General features: G+C 45.8%; 1 protein-coding gene across 5 annotated transcripts in view; it reads left to right on the top strand.

The window, feature by feature from the left end:
• The first annotated feature begins 3244 nt into the window (after positions 1 to 3244).
• KTN1 (kinectin 1) overlaps positions 3245 to 15167 on the top strand; it is a 102091-nt gene continuing 90168 nt past the window's right edge. For all 5 annotated transcript variants that reach the window (XM_081007661.1, XM_081007664.1, XM_081007663.1 and 2 more), the window contains exon 1: positions 3245 to 3412. The gene's annotated coding sequence lies outside the window, so the exon portion shown is untranslated. The remainder of the gene's footprint in view (positions 3413 to 15167) is intronic.

Raw genomic sequence — 15167 nt, 5'->3', positions numbered from 1 at the left:
TAAAACTAACAAAAACCAAAGCTACAAAACCACAGAACTAATTGTCCATGGAGTGATCTAGTGCCCAGCCTGCCACTCTAAAAAGCTGGTCAAAGCCATAAATATGCCTGGCAGCCCTTTAGAAAGGCAAGTAAGCAAATGGAACTATATTAATTCCTGCCTGTTGCAAATTCACTTGGCTGGACGAAGAGAAGCAGAGCTGGGAATATTTAAAGTGTGACCCCAGCACATGGGAAGGATGAGCTTGAGGCTTCCCATCAATCCCACACCATGGATGCTTCCTTTCTGTTCCTCCCTGTGGGAACTTTGCACATTCCAGTGGAAGAAAGGTAGAGTTACATTACATCATGGATTGTGATTTCCCAACACACAAACACAGAGACAAAATCTCATTCTTCCTGCAGATGCCAAGTTTCTCTGTACAGTGCATTGACAGAAGAGGGAGCTATTTTCCTTTGAAAGTGGTCAAAACAAAGCAGAAATGTGTCTTCAGGGTTAGGGACCCATTGAAAGAGATGAAACAGGAGTGGACAGGTAGGCAGAAGCAGCACATTCTTCTCACAGGGATTGGTGAGTAAACCAAAGGAGCAGCCTTTGGACATGTGCTTTCTTATTAATCATCCAACGAAAAGTGTGACCACTGCAGTGGGAAAATGCAATAGTCACCTATTACACCCCAAACATGCTGTGATGAGCTCCGTATACCTGGAAGACTGGGGAGAACCAGGTTCAAATTTTCCTCTCAACCGCAAAGCTCACTGGGTAACCTTGGGCCATTCATTTTTTCTTGGCCTAACCTACTTCACACGATTCTTGTGACGATAAAATGTGGAGAAAAGGACCAACGTGAAGCACTGCAGGAAAGACCCTTGCAGGAAAGCCAGCATAGAAAGGTGTTAACTATACATTTTCACTCATTTCACCTACATTATTTTCATAATTTGTAGAGTTGGAAGGGATGACCAGGGCCATCTACTCCAACCCACTGCAATGCAGGAATCATACATGACAGGTGCCCATCCAGTCTCTGCTTAAAAACCTCCAAGAGAGTCTACAACCTCCCGAGGGAGTCCGTTCCACTGTCAAACAGCTCTTATTGTCAGAAAGTTTCCCCATGTTTAGCTGGAATCTCCTTTCTTGTAACTTGAAGCCATTGGTTCGTGTCCTACCCTATTGAAGTAGATGACAGAACTTTATGGTAGATGACAGAACATGTGTGGTACGGAGAAAGTGGATAAGAAAGATTTTCTTCCTGCTTCATATGTTAGAGCTCAGGGTCATCCATCCTGGGAGTGACGAGGTGGGGGTTATTGTTTTTGTTGGATACTACATTGTGTATTTTTGTGTTTTTATATTTTAAACTTCCCTGCGAACTTTGGATAACAGGCAATATAGAAATTAAATAAATCAATATCCGATGGAGCTGAAGGGTGGGAGGTTCAGGACAGACAAAAAGGAAATAAATTATCTGACAAGGGTGCAGTTAAAACTATGGCATTTGCAGCCACAGAGGATAAAGTTATCAGAATCAGCATGACTCTGAATACCAGTAGCTTCCCAGAGGCAACTACAGCAGTTGCTCGCTGTGGAACAGGGTGCTGGACCAGGTAGGCATTTGGTCTGATCCATCAGTGCTCTCATGTTCTTACCATTGTACGTAATTCATTTATCAATCTTAAAGCATACTGGTGTGTGGAGTATGTGTGTGTGTGCGTGCGCGCTTTTAAGAATTATGTTTGTTTCATTCAATTTTCATTACTGTTTGCCAGCTGCCTCAAACCTCTTTGGAGAAATAGGTTAGGATAGAATTATATATATATATATTTGTGGGGTGGGAGGGGGTAGCTGTTGTACACAGAATCATAGAACTGTGGAGTAGGAATGGACCCCAAGAGTCATCTAGTCCAACCCTCTGCAATGCAGGAATCTTTGGCCCAACAACTCTGAGATTAAGACTCTCGGCCCCACATCACTGGAACTGATTTTACTGGGGAACATGGCATTTGAGGAGGCGACACGAAAGTGTTCTGTTTATTCTTTGGATCACATCAATGAGGCCGAGTGGAGGCGGGGAGGGTCTTGTCTTCTGGGCAGCCTAGGACCACTCTGCAGTTTCATCCCCAGAGACGCACTCCACTGTCTCTCAGGGACAGATGGATGCCAATAATAAAGGCACAGCAGCAGCACATGTGCTAGTCACCTCTTAGAATCATCAAACTGTAGAGTTGGAAGGGATCCCAAGGGTCATCTAGTGTGGCGCTGATAACACCAAGGTTGCGGGTTCGATTCCCCCGTATGGGACAATGGCATATTCCTGCATTGCAGGGGGCTGGACTAGATGGTCCTCAGGACCCCCTCCAACTCTACAGTTCTATGACAGGTGAACTGTCATAGGACGCTGCCTTATCCTGAGACAGACTCAGGGCACAGGAAGCCAGATGAAGCCACCGTCTCAGGAGGCAGATTCCACAGGGGCAGCAGATCCCAGATGCGGATCTCTATCCCCCTCACTCACCCCTTCTTCCCTGGTGGGAAGGCGGGGCACCATTTTGTGGCTTGCCCTGGGGGGGGGGGGGCGGTTGGCCAAATCATTTGGCCCGTGTACCTCAGTGCTGCCTACACGGACGGGCAGCAGCATCTCTCCCGGGCTCCAGCCACCCAGGGACGGAAGATGCACGTGGGAACCAGCCCCGGGCGACCCGACCTCATCCACGGAGGCTGGATCCAGCAGAAAGCGGCGGGCAGCGGGGGGGGGGGAGGCGGCGCGCTCTGCACGTCCTCAGAGGCACTCTTTCCCTCACGCGCGGCGCTGCGAAACAGGCGCCCCTGAGGATGTGCAGAGCGCCGTGAGGGCAACCCGAAACCATGAGGGACCACGGGGGTCAAAGTGCCGCCTCTACCCACCTCCCAGAGAAACTCGGGCGAGGTTGGATCCAGCGAAAAGAGGCGGCGGCGAGGCGAGCAGCTGAGGAGGGGGAGCGAGGAAGCGGCGCGCTCTGCACGTCCTCAGAGGCACGCTTTCCCTTACGCTGCGAAACAGGCGCCCCTGAGGATGTGCAGAGCGCCGTGAGGCGCGGGGCGGCGGCAACCCGAAACCATGAGGGACTACGGGGGCCAAAGTGCCGCCGCCGCCGCCACCGCCGCCCCTTTAACGGGCGGGGAGGCGGTGGGCGTCTGCCTGCCTGGATGAAAGGCCGGGCCGACGCCGCGGACGTGCCGGTGCCGCCTCTCCCGCCCTCTCCGCCCCGAAGGCCCGTCGCCGTGTGAGGAGGAGCCGTCGCCGCCTGCTCACGGCTGCCGCCGCTCCGCCTCCTCCTGCTGCCGCTGCCGCCGCCGCCGCCGCTGCCCTTCCTCCTTCCCTCGCTTCCCCTTTCCTGACAAGCCGCCGGCCGGGCTCCCGCTTCCCCCTCAGGTACGTCGCGCTCCGGCTTCTTCCTCCTCCTCGTCGTTCTCCTTCTCCGCCGCCGCCTCTCCTCTCCCTCGGCCCGCGAGGCCGGCGCCTTAGTCAGCAGCCGGGCCCGCCCGGGTGCCTCGGCCTCGGCCCGCTAGGCCGGCGGGCCCTGCGGGGCTCCGTGAGGGGAAAGAGCGGCGGGTTGGCGGGGTCTCCCGGCCGCGCGGATCAGGGGTCGCCTCGTGGAAGAGGAAGGGGGGCTCGGAAGAAGCCCCCCCCACTCCTGTGCAGGCCTCGCGGGGTTATTTGGGGGGGCCCATAAGGGCGGAGAGGGGGAGACGGGCGGCACTCTCGGACGTCTGCTGCTTCTGCCGCTCAGGAACAAGGAATGGGGGGCTGGGGGGTGAAGGAGAGGGGGGACCCCCAAAATAATTAAGTGGGAAGTAGTTTGCTCCAGAGTCGGGGAATCCTGTTCTCAGACTGTCTCCCCCCCCTTTTTAATAGGAGAAATATTCCCCCCACCCACAAATGCACCCCCAGAAGACCCCACACTTCTGGTTAGGAAATCCTGCGGAGATGTAAGGAAGGGTTGCTTCCCTTTCTCTAACCTGCGCTGAAGGAATATAGGGAACCCCCCCCTTAATTGTTTGGCCTTTTTAGTCTGCATAAAAAAACCCCCTGACAATCCCAAGTTGGGGCGCACCTGGGCTTGAGCTCTCACACCTGAGAGTGTGTCCTGTTGAGCTCAGTGGGACTTGCTTCTGAGTAGGCATTGCTTTGCGCTGGGAGCGGGACAAGAAACCTCTTGCACGCTGGCAGGGAAATGCCAGCCTGTCTGTGGGTGTAGCTGAAGGTGTGTCCCTTCCAGGAAATGTCTCTCCTCCAGCCCCATGATAAGAAATCTGGGGTGCTAAACCTGTGGTCCCCAAGGGTATGCGTTAATGTGCTGGATCCTCTCACTGTTACCCCGCTGCCCCTCCGTTCATAAAAGCTAGGGGTCCCTAAGTGTGCCTTCAAATCCCTGCTGATAAAATAGTTTGGGGTGGAGTCTTCTGTTTCATAGAAGAAAGAGTACTAAAGTTGTAAGAAGACCTTCTGTTAGCCAACAGTGGGAGGCTGAGGCTAATTCAAGACTAAAGGATATGCTCTTACCTATGGAGCTGTGTGTTTTAAAATTTATATTTTATTTCATTGATGTCCTGCTTTTCTCCCAAGGAGCTCAAGGTAGAAAACATAGCTGTCCACACACCCCATTTTATCCTCACAACAACACTCTGGTGTTGCTTTTGAGCTGCCCAGGGTCACCCAGCAAGCCTCCTGATTTGAACCCTGATCTCTGGTCATCATCCAATACTCCTAACCATCGCTGCACACCAAAGTTCATTTTATCTAAAAGATAAACTTCCTAGGAATGACCAGGTGAAGGAGATGGCAGTCTTTGGAAGAAAGTCCCGTGGGAATATGGAGGGTGAATTCTGAGTGACATGGTGTAATTAATGAGAATCTGATTAGAGTGCAATATCTTGGGGAGATGTGTAGTATTTATGAGGAGGGATAGGCTGAGGTGTGGACTCCTAATTTTTGAAGAGCTCAAGGAAATGGAATTCATGCCTCGCAAGGGGAAGATGATCCAGTGCTTGCGGCTCTATGCTCCCAGTGCTATGGTTTCTTTGTTGGTCCTGAATGTGTTGGAATTTCTCCAGGAGTTCATTGCAGGTTCGTCTAATTATCAGTGCTCCCTCGTGACATTCTCATTGTGGACTTGAAGGATCTTGATGATAGAGTGAGATGTAGACTTTGCATCCAAGACTCGAAGCAGACTTTTCTCTGCCTTGCTTTAACTTATTTACATTTGGATCAAGTTCTCAGAGTGCTGGTTTAAGTTTAAGAAATGAAATGTCAGCGTTCAAAAGGAAAATCGGCTGCGGATTTTGCCCTTCACAGGAAATAAGAAATTCTATGTTGGTGGGCCCACTTTGGAAAATAGTTCTCATTGTGCTGTTCAAATATGGTTCCTGGAAGATTAAGGAAATGTTCTTGTGCTATAGCTAAGGTAGACTTTAGGTGGTTTCTTAGGTATGTTGGCTCAAGCCTTGGTGTGAATTCTTCTTGGAAGGCTGTTCATCTGTGCTTGGCTGAACATGGGTGGGGGAAACAAAGACTTGGTTCAGGCAGGCTAATGCCTAGCAGTACAGGAACGAACTGGCACAAGCCTTGCGCTTGCATTCCCTTTCTCCCCTTTCTCCATGTTAAAAAACGTCCACTTCAGAGCTAATCACAGTTTCTCATGATGTCAGAGCACAAGGAACTGTGTTCAGATCCAGAACAGAAACTTTCTATTGGCTCTTGTGTGATAGGGAAAGGAAGGGAGGAGACGTGCACATAGCTTTGTCTAAGCCTGGCTGTCAGTCTTCCTCTAAATTCGTAATGCTTTAGAGTTTTTCTAGCGATGACTTGGCTGAAATTTACTTCCAGTTAATGCCATAGTTGACCAAGTGAATTGTGAAAGCACATTGCCACAAATTAAAACATTTGAGGGAGGAGAGGCATTCAAGCAAGTGAACTAAATGAAATAGTTCGTATAATAAAAGAAATGTAACTGCTGAAACAGATCAATTTCGTCACTTATTCTAAGACATTTCTCTCTTCCCCCCACCCCATTTTACTTTATTGCAAGCATTTAGTACTGCACTGCAATGTGTAAGTGAGGCCAGTCCTTCAATTGCAGTGAAAAGTGAACATCGTTTTGCTCTTTATAAATTCTGGAGCAGTACTTGAAAAGCTTATGTTGGAGAAAGTAGAAGTGTACTACGGTAATAGGTTCTAGGCATAACTATTTCTATAAGGGTACCCCCTTCACTCTTGCATGACAGTTGCAGGAGTCTGCTTTATACAGTATGCATCATGGCTTAATCATCAGGTTTAGCTTGATAAAACAGTTTCAGTAATAGATTCTCTGGGTTTCCTTTACTGCTTGCTGGGAATGTTGCAGGGACTTGGCATCTTGCATTTCTTCAAAAGATGCGGCGTACTTTCTTCAGATGACACTGACTTTAGGGAAGCAGTAGCTGTTAATAGAGCAGCAAATGAAGTCTTAACCCTCCAGTCCTAAATATACTTCTCTTGGACCCTGTCCCATTGATTTCAGTCAACTTCCAAATATGTATGTGCTTAGACTACAGCCTAAAACCAATGGATCGTGTAGTTCTGTTTCCCTTGTATGTTAAAATTACAATAGTCATCTGCATCTTAAAGTAATGGAAAAGGTGAATATGAAGTTAAGGCATTTGTGTGGAAACTGCGGGTAGCTCTAATTACTACTCAGCCTACAGCCTCCCTTTCAGGCTATGATAAAGCCTCAGGGATATGATTCTGAAGCTGCCTCCCCCCCCCCCCCGGTATATACCAGTATGTGGGCAAATGTGTGAAGAAATGAGCAATGAGCTTTCATTGCTTTGCTTTTCTGTTCACCAACCTTGGATTGTTTTTATTTTGATTATGTATTTTGTGTTTCTGTAGTGTGATTTTATCCTGTGAACTGCCCTGAGACCTGCAGGTATAGGGCTGTATACAAATTTAATAATTAATAATAATAATAATAATAACCTTGCAATTCAAACTCCAGTACAGTCCAGTGGTCAGGGATGGTGGGAACTGTAGTCTGAAAACATCTGGAGGGTCGAGGTTGAGGAAGCCTGCTCTAGTAGTTTATTTCTTGCCTGTGTGTGCTATAATAATAATTAAATGGTCCTTAAATTTATGGACTTTAAAAATGAGCTGTTAGGATTTCTAAGGTGATGTCCTAGTAATAATGGAACTCTCCCCCTAACCTGTTAGATGTGGAGTCCAAACTTATGCATGTTTACTCACAACATAAGAACATAAGAGTTCTGCTGAATCAGGCCAAGGGCCAATGTAGTCCAGCATCCTGGTTTTCACAGTGGCCAACCAGATGCCTGTGGGAAACAGGCGAGCCCTGAGCGCAACAGCTCCCAAGTCCTGCTATTTCCAGCAACTGGTATTAATTCAGAAGCAGCGTACTGCCAGCAACGGTGGAGGTGGAACATAGTCTGTCAATGGCTACTAACTATGATGGCTATCATCCATTGATTAGTCTAACCTGCTTTTAAAGCTATCCAGGTAAGTGGCCATCAGTGCCTTTTATGGGAGTGAATTATATAGTTCAGCTATTTGCTATGTGAAGAAGCAGATTCTTTCGAGTCCTCCAACATTCATGTCCACCAGATGTCTACAAGTATGAGTGTTTATGGGAATAAACCTCACTCTTACGTGTGTACAGGAGTGCAATTTTTAGTTTGTATTCTGGAGCTAAATAATTGTATGAGTAGAACGTGTTCTGCTTGTGCAGCAGGCTCTCCCCCTTCTGCCCTTGCACCCCCCCCCCCACCAAATCTGCTCTGGCGGATTAGGGGAATCTGCAGAACAAATTTAGAGAGTATGTTGGGGCAGGAAGGAGAGAGCATTCTGTTGCACAAGGAGAAATCTTTGTGCTGACAGAACATTCCCCTTAGCTCTATGTTGAATGCATCCCGAAGTATTCTAAAAGCCAGATAAAATCCCCACCTACAAAAAAAAGTTGAGATTCCTGTCTCTTTTAAAATGTAATGAAGGATAAGACCTAAAATGTGAAGGTGTTCTTGAGGAATCAGATGAATACGCCAGATACTGTAAACAGGCTACAGAACTGGTGACACTGGAAACAACTTTGGCATGGTAACCTTTTAATCTAACTAGCTGATCCTTTTTCTATACGCAGGATTTTCTCAACGTAAGGTGTTTAGCAGCGGGTGGCTCGGAAGAAGACTCTTACAAGGGCCAGGAGTAGATGCTTAAAGCAGTGAAAATATTGGTAACGCTTCTTGTCCTATGCAGATTTAGTTGGGATCAACAGGCTTGGGAATGCCTGACATTGCGAAGGAACAGGCTGAGGGTGCCAGCAGTACTTAACTGAAAATCATGCTGAAGATTGGTTATTTAAAGGAATAAAGTGAAGCACTCAGAATAGCATATACATAAATAGTGCCTACAGGACAAGTATGTTGAAGTATGGTACTAACTCCTAGTAATGGGATAATACTTGGTTTCATTGCAATATCTTGCCATCTAAAGAATGTGTATTTTAATGGGATTATTGGTTAGTAAGAGTTGGTAAGAACAGTAAGCAGGAAGCTGGCCCTTGAGGATTGTGTGAACTGTTTAACAGTGAAATCAATTGCTAGATGGGGATTTCCACACACACACTGCTAAATATAATAATTTAAATTTCTTGGTCCTTCAGCTTCAGAACTTTAATGAAAAGAAAGCTGTTGCACCTGCAACACATTGGAAAGGGCACTGTTTAGATATAACATGCTTGCTTGTTGTAAATGCTGTCATTCAAGCTGTGCACGATGCAAGTGGCTTTTTGTTTTGTTTTTCCATTTGCTGTGTGCTCCAGTTGAACTGCAAGAGCAGCTTACTGGAGGTCAATCAGTCAGTCTGTGACTAATACGGTTCTTGTAGGCTACACTAGCTAGCTTCCTAAACCAAGTTACTGGAAAGCCAGTGCAATCAGAAAATGGCTCCTCCTCCTCTATTAGGTTTGGCAGCTTGGTGATCCACTAAGCGTAACACAGGGATTGTCAGTAGCTGTGAAGGGTGCAGAATGTAGCCAGTAGGCTGCATCTGACTTGACAGATCAGAAGTAGTGTATACCTGACCAATATATGGCAGTGATAATGAAAACTTTATAGGGTTGTCATCAAGATAAATAAGTGGGAAATGTTGATGCTAGCTCTGAGCCTTAAGGAGAAGGTAGAACGCCAATTTAAATAACCTTAATAACTGTGAAGAAAGACAGTAGTAACTCCGTTCTATAAAAACATGAGCCACCGTGGCCCTTCCCTCTGTTAAGTGGTGCAGTAAATAGCATGCCTTTGGTCATGAATTACCGTATTTCTATTGAAGATTGCAAACAAAAGAGTTTAGCATGCAGGCTGCAATTGTGAACCCACTTACCTAAGAGTAAGCCCCACTGAATCTGTGTTGCAGCCATAATTGTTCCAAATAGTTTCAACAGAGGAAAAGAAAGCACAACTTTCCTCTTGAAAAACCTTTGCTGCTTCCTATGGAAGGAATTATAAAAGCATAAGAAGTTTGTTTGGATCAAGGTTGGCTCTGTTTTGGGGTTCTCAGCTAGAATCTCTCAATTCTCTGTGTGGCTGTTAAGCTTGCAGGCTTCCCACAGGCAGCTTACTGGCCACTGGGAGAACAGGATGCTGAACTAGACGGGCTAAACGTTGTCCTTGTGAGTTGAAGATATTCCAGCATTCTGAGTCCTCGGGCAACCAGATGGAATGATCAGGAAACAGCTGCACCTCGGAGTGCCGGGGCCCATAGTTCATTTGTTTATAGCATTTTTACCTTGCTCTTTGGTCAAAAAGGCTCCCCCAGCAACTTACAAGAACAGCAGCCAGACGGTCCCTGCACTCAGGTTTAACAGTCTGAACAGACTGTACTGTTTGGATGCTGTGCTCTGTCTCCATGGTTAAAGGCAGTACGTATGCATCCAAACACCAGACACTGGAAATTCTAAGAGGGCAGAGTCCAGTTGTGCCCAGGTCCTGCTCACAGGTTTCCCACGGGCCTCTGGTTGGCCACTGTTCCCTCAGGTGGCACAAGGAGTCAGTGCATCTGGCTGTTAAAACGGGAGGTTGGTGGTTTGAGGCCACCCAGGGATGGCTGTGGGCAGGATTCCTGCATTGCTGGGGGTTGGACTAGATGACCCTCGGGATCCCTTCCAACTCTTAAGATTCCATGATTCTATGTGAGCAGGGTGCTGGACTAGAGGGGGCATTGAATGGATCCAGTAGGCTCTTCTTACACTATGCTCTTCATAATTAAAATATTTCCCCCTTTTCTGCATAAAAAGGTGGGGAAACTGGTTTTTGGAGGCGATAGCAAATCCACATTTATGTAAATGTGTGTAAATGGTATCGCTGTTCTCACAGTAAACACTCCGGGTTCTCAATTAGTCTCTTAAGATGTTTTAATAGCATTTGCGGAACTTCCTTAATGCTTGTCTGTTAACAATTCTACTTCATGTGTCTGAAGGCCGAAGCCTTGGAGAGCTCTTGCTTCAAAGATCACAATGCTCAGGCTTCTTTAAGAGTGCATCTGGTATTCTCTCTTCCTCTTCAGAGAGTAATATTGGGAGCTGTGCCACGTTTCATACCATGTAAAAGGAAGAGCTAGACTTGCTCCAGCTTGCAGAGGGCGGCGTGATTATGCAGCTATAGCTGTGTGGCAGCTCTCTCCCCTGCCCCATTTACACTCTTCCTGTGCTCCACCTTTTTCTACTTCGGAGATTAGATTATTGTAGGTCAAAGTACTTCTGGTCGCTGTTTGAACCAGATTACAGTATGGGCGCTGGGAAAACTGAGCAGTTTGTCTTGGGGAACTTTAGTAAAAGCAGTAAAGTTTTCGTTCCTCCATTCGGGCAAAATGATTTGGGGAGAGGGTGGGGAAGCTTTTCTGTGCCTGGGGTAGTAGATAAGGGGTTGCTGAAGCATCTTCCCCATGGAAGTCATAAACACATCACAGTGAAGATAATGAAATTGTGGTTTTGGTTCTGGAAAGATTTTTAAAAGTCCCCATTGCAGTGAACAGATTGAAGTCCTACTGCTCACTGCTGTTTCACGAAGTGGAACTAACTCATTTTTTCCCCTTTGCCCTCTTTCACGTATGCTCAGATTTAGACAAAATACTTCAAATTCCTAAGAGTCAAAAGCAAATATTTAGGGCTTGGTTTGTAGAACGTTGAAAGAGAGACCCAATTAAATATTAGAATGCCAGCCCAACATTTTTAGAAGCCTAGGGAATCAGGCACCCAGGGTTTTTGACACTGTGTTACTCTGACATGCATATTTGACAGCCCTTTGAAAGTTATATTAATCACTTTCTTGCAAGTAACATAATTTGCTCTTAAATAACGTTCCGGGTGGGTGGTATTCAATGTGAGTTTAACCCACTGAAATTAATGAAAGTGACTAAGTTAGGTCCCTTAATTTCAGTGAGCCTGCTCTGAGGAAAACTTAGTTGAATACCACCCAGTGTTGTTAAATAATTTGATGGAATAGCACTGAAGTTTCGTAGCTGTCAGTTGATGGTACTTTAGAACCCACCGAAAGGTCACGCAGCGCCTTGAAAGCACATGGTGTTTACAGGGTAACATGAGCAAAAGCCAGGCCCCTGCCCTGAAGAGCTTACAATCTAAATATATACTGTGGTGTGCTGAGAGGTGGGGAAAGAGATGCAAGGATAAAAAAGGGATGATTGTAAGCAAATGCAATTATGCATCTTTAGAGTTTGTTACTGTTGGGGATTATGACTAACGGGATGAGCCAAAGTACTCGGTGTTTAGGATCTGCTTTTTCCTGTTCAGGTTTTAATAAACCTTAGGAGTTGTTTTGATATGTCCTTTGCTCCCATATCAAGTGATGTTATGAACAGTATGTTTTCCTGTTGAAACTGCAGGCGGTCTGTGGAAGTCTTTAAACCAGATTAAACCAGTGTCTGCCTTTCCCTGCCCCAGTTTTCATGAAGTTGGAAGTAGTCTCTGCACTCCTTTTTCCTAACTCTTTTTATTTTAATGGAGGAATATAGAAAGCTGACTAGGAAACGTTTGCATTCCTTCTTTTTAAAGTATTTCTTTCTCCGTTGTGCTGGGTGATTGCTCAACATTTGAAACGTGGAACTGTGTGCCACAGTCCACGTGAAAAAAGTTTGTGTAACACTCGGTGCCCATCTCTGTCCCATTATGAGTTTGTTTTGCAAGAGCTGAAAGTAAACACTTCAGCACACAATTCATAATTGCTCTGCTGCAACTAGCTGGACTTAATGAGTACTGTAGCTTAATTAGATTATATTTGAATGAATACATAAATTCTTCAAAATGAGCTTGAAGAGATATTAGTACATCAAATAAAGATGGAGAGATTTCAAATTTGCCTCGGTGGAAGCCTTCAATGAAAACCATTGTGGGGCAGCGACTATCCAAGGCCATCATGACTTGTGGTATTGGGCTTTATGCAACCCAACAGCCATACAGGACCACCTCCAGGTTTAAGGAGGCTCTGGTGCCCTTTCACGGACCCCTCTGGTGGAGCTGTAGACAGATGCCTACGTGAAGCCCATAAGCGGAAAATGCTTATGGGCATCATTCTCCTGCCCATGAAAACCCCCAGTAATTGGTCTTCAGAGGCACACCATCTCTGATACTGGAAGCAGACTACTTGATTAATGGCCATTGATAGACTTACCCTTCATGAATTTGTCTAATTCCCATTTAAAAGCTGTCCAAGTTTATGACCATCACTGCATCATGTGGTAGCATACTCAGTAGTTTGCCTACGCACTGTGCAAAGAAGTCCTTTCTTTTGGCTGTCCTGATTCCTGAATCACCTACCATTTAACTTTACCGGATGTCCTAGGGTTCTAGTATTGAAAGAGAGGGAGAGATAAGCTTCTCCCTATCCACTTTCTCTACACCATGTTTAATTTTATACACCTCTGTCATCTCCCTGCTTCACACATCTTTTTTTTGCTGAGCTAAGCAGCCCCAAACCTTTAACCTTTCCTTACAGGGGAGTTGCTGTAGCCATTGATCATTTCGGCTGTACTTTTCTGCGCTTTCCCCCAGCTCTACAATATACTTTTCGAGGTGTAGCGAACACCGTTTTGTACACAGTATCCCAAGTAATATTTCCAGTCCCTTTTCTACTAATCACTAACAGGCAATTCACCTTTTTCATAGCTGCCTTGCATTGGGTATTAGCAAGTTATCCACCACAGCCCCAATATCTTTTTTGCCCTAGTTAGTCACCACAGGTTCAGACCTCAGTAGTGTATATATGTGAAGTTAGGGATTCCTTCTTCTTCTCCCAAATGGAATCAGTTAACACTTCCTTACACTGAATGGCACTTGCCATTCTGCTGCCAATTCACCCAGTTTGGAGAGATGCTTTTGGAATTATTTGCGTTCTTCTTTTGTCTTTCCCACCCTGAATAATTAGGTATCATCAGCAAATTCAGAGGGACTTATTCCCAGATAATAACGCATAGGATTGCAGGCTGAAGTTGGAATTTTTCCACTTGGCAAATTGGCACTGGCCCCTTGGTTTTTGCCTACCTTGTAGCAATCGTCACAACTTTGTTAGGGTTGCGGTTAGGCATTGTTTGACCTTCTTTGTGTGGGAGGGGAGGTGTGGCCATCCCCTGCCCCTCCATGCTTAAGGGTATTCCGCTAAAAGAACCCAGGGGTGTTGATCTAGTCTGAAGCCCGACTGGGGGGCTAAGGCCTTGACACGACCCCGATGGGAACGCCAGGGGGAGCTTGAGTTGGTTCGCATCGACATGGCTCCCCCTACCGGTGGCTTACCCTTACTGGACTTCCTGCACAATGGGCAGGAGTCAGATATAGTCAGGTCCAATCAATGCCTAAGCCAATACCGCTCACATTCTGTAATTTCAATAAAGTTGTGGCCAAAATTTGCCTAATAACATAAACCTAATATCCGTGTCCTTGTGTAAGTTATTTCCAACGAGGGGGTGGCTGCGGGGTTTCAACACGCAAGCTGAAGTTGCCGAATCAATGTCTACTCAGACGTTAGTCCTTTTGAATTCTCTGAGGCTTACTCTTAGGTAAGTGGGGATAGTATTGCAGCCTTGGTATCGGAAGGGATTGTGGGTTACTGATCCAGCCCTGGTTTTAAGGAAATGTACTTGATACATAAACCTTTCATGGAAGGTGTTGCTTGTTTTAGCTTGGCTGGCATTTGTTGTTTGTGTGTCATACTTTCTCTTCAGTGTCGCTTGGTTGTCTTTCCTGACTCAGCCAGAGCTATTTTCTTTTTTTCTTTTCTTTTTTTCTTCCATTTTTCTTTCTGTTTTATTTTGCAATATTTCATTCAATAACATTAATCATTCTTTGCAACACATACTATGCATATCTATCTATCTATTTTCCATAGTACCATTATGAGCAGTGAGATGGGCTAAATTTACATCAGGTCACTTCCGTCTATCATCCCATCATTCACTTCCTCACTCCAAGCATACAGTGAGATGATTTTCCGTAGCAGTGCACATCACGGGGGTAGAGAAGGCAGAATGTGACATGAGAGGCTGTTTCAATAATACATAGGCTCTAAAGTGAAATAACTGTAGTCTCATGAACAGACAGATGAGTTACAGATAGATACAGATGAGTATCTGAAGAAGTGTGCTTGCACACGAAAGCTCATACCAAGAACTAACTTAGTTGGTCTTAAAGGTGCTACTGGAAGGATTTTTTTATTTAGACAGATGAGTGTAATTGAGGATCCATTCCAGTCATGCATCCAATGCAGTGGACTGTGGTCCTCAAAAGTTATGTCATAATAAATTTGTTAGCTTTGAAGTGGTTGCTTTTTGGGTGGGTGTGATTTATTTTTTGTTTGTTTGTTTGTTTGCAGCAACAGGGCCGCTGGAAATTGCCCCTGTATAACAAAATTGCATGCAGCTGTTGAAAACCAGCTGCAGCCATTACATTAACTCTTAAGGAATTTGTGTGTCCAGGCTAGAACTGAGATGGAACAGAAGCAGGGAAGCAATGGAAAGGGGAGGCTCAAAAAAGCAGGGAAACAGCAGGGTGGAGCTGGATTTTAAGACGGATTTGGCATTTTGCAGTGGGAAGGAAGTGATTCACAAGTCTGTCCATTTTTGCAAACAAATCCAC

This window comes from Podarcis pityusensis, assembly GCF_964106645.2.
Source record: "Podarcis pityusensis genome assembly, chromosome: 1".
NCBI classification, from domain to species: Eukaryota; Metazoa; Chordata; class Lepidosauria; order Squamata; family Lacertidae; genus Podarcis; species Podarcis pityusensis.
Note: the sequence above shows the minus strand (reverse complement) of the source record. Positions and strands in the feature narration are given on the sequence as shown.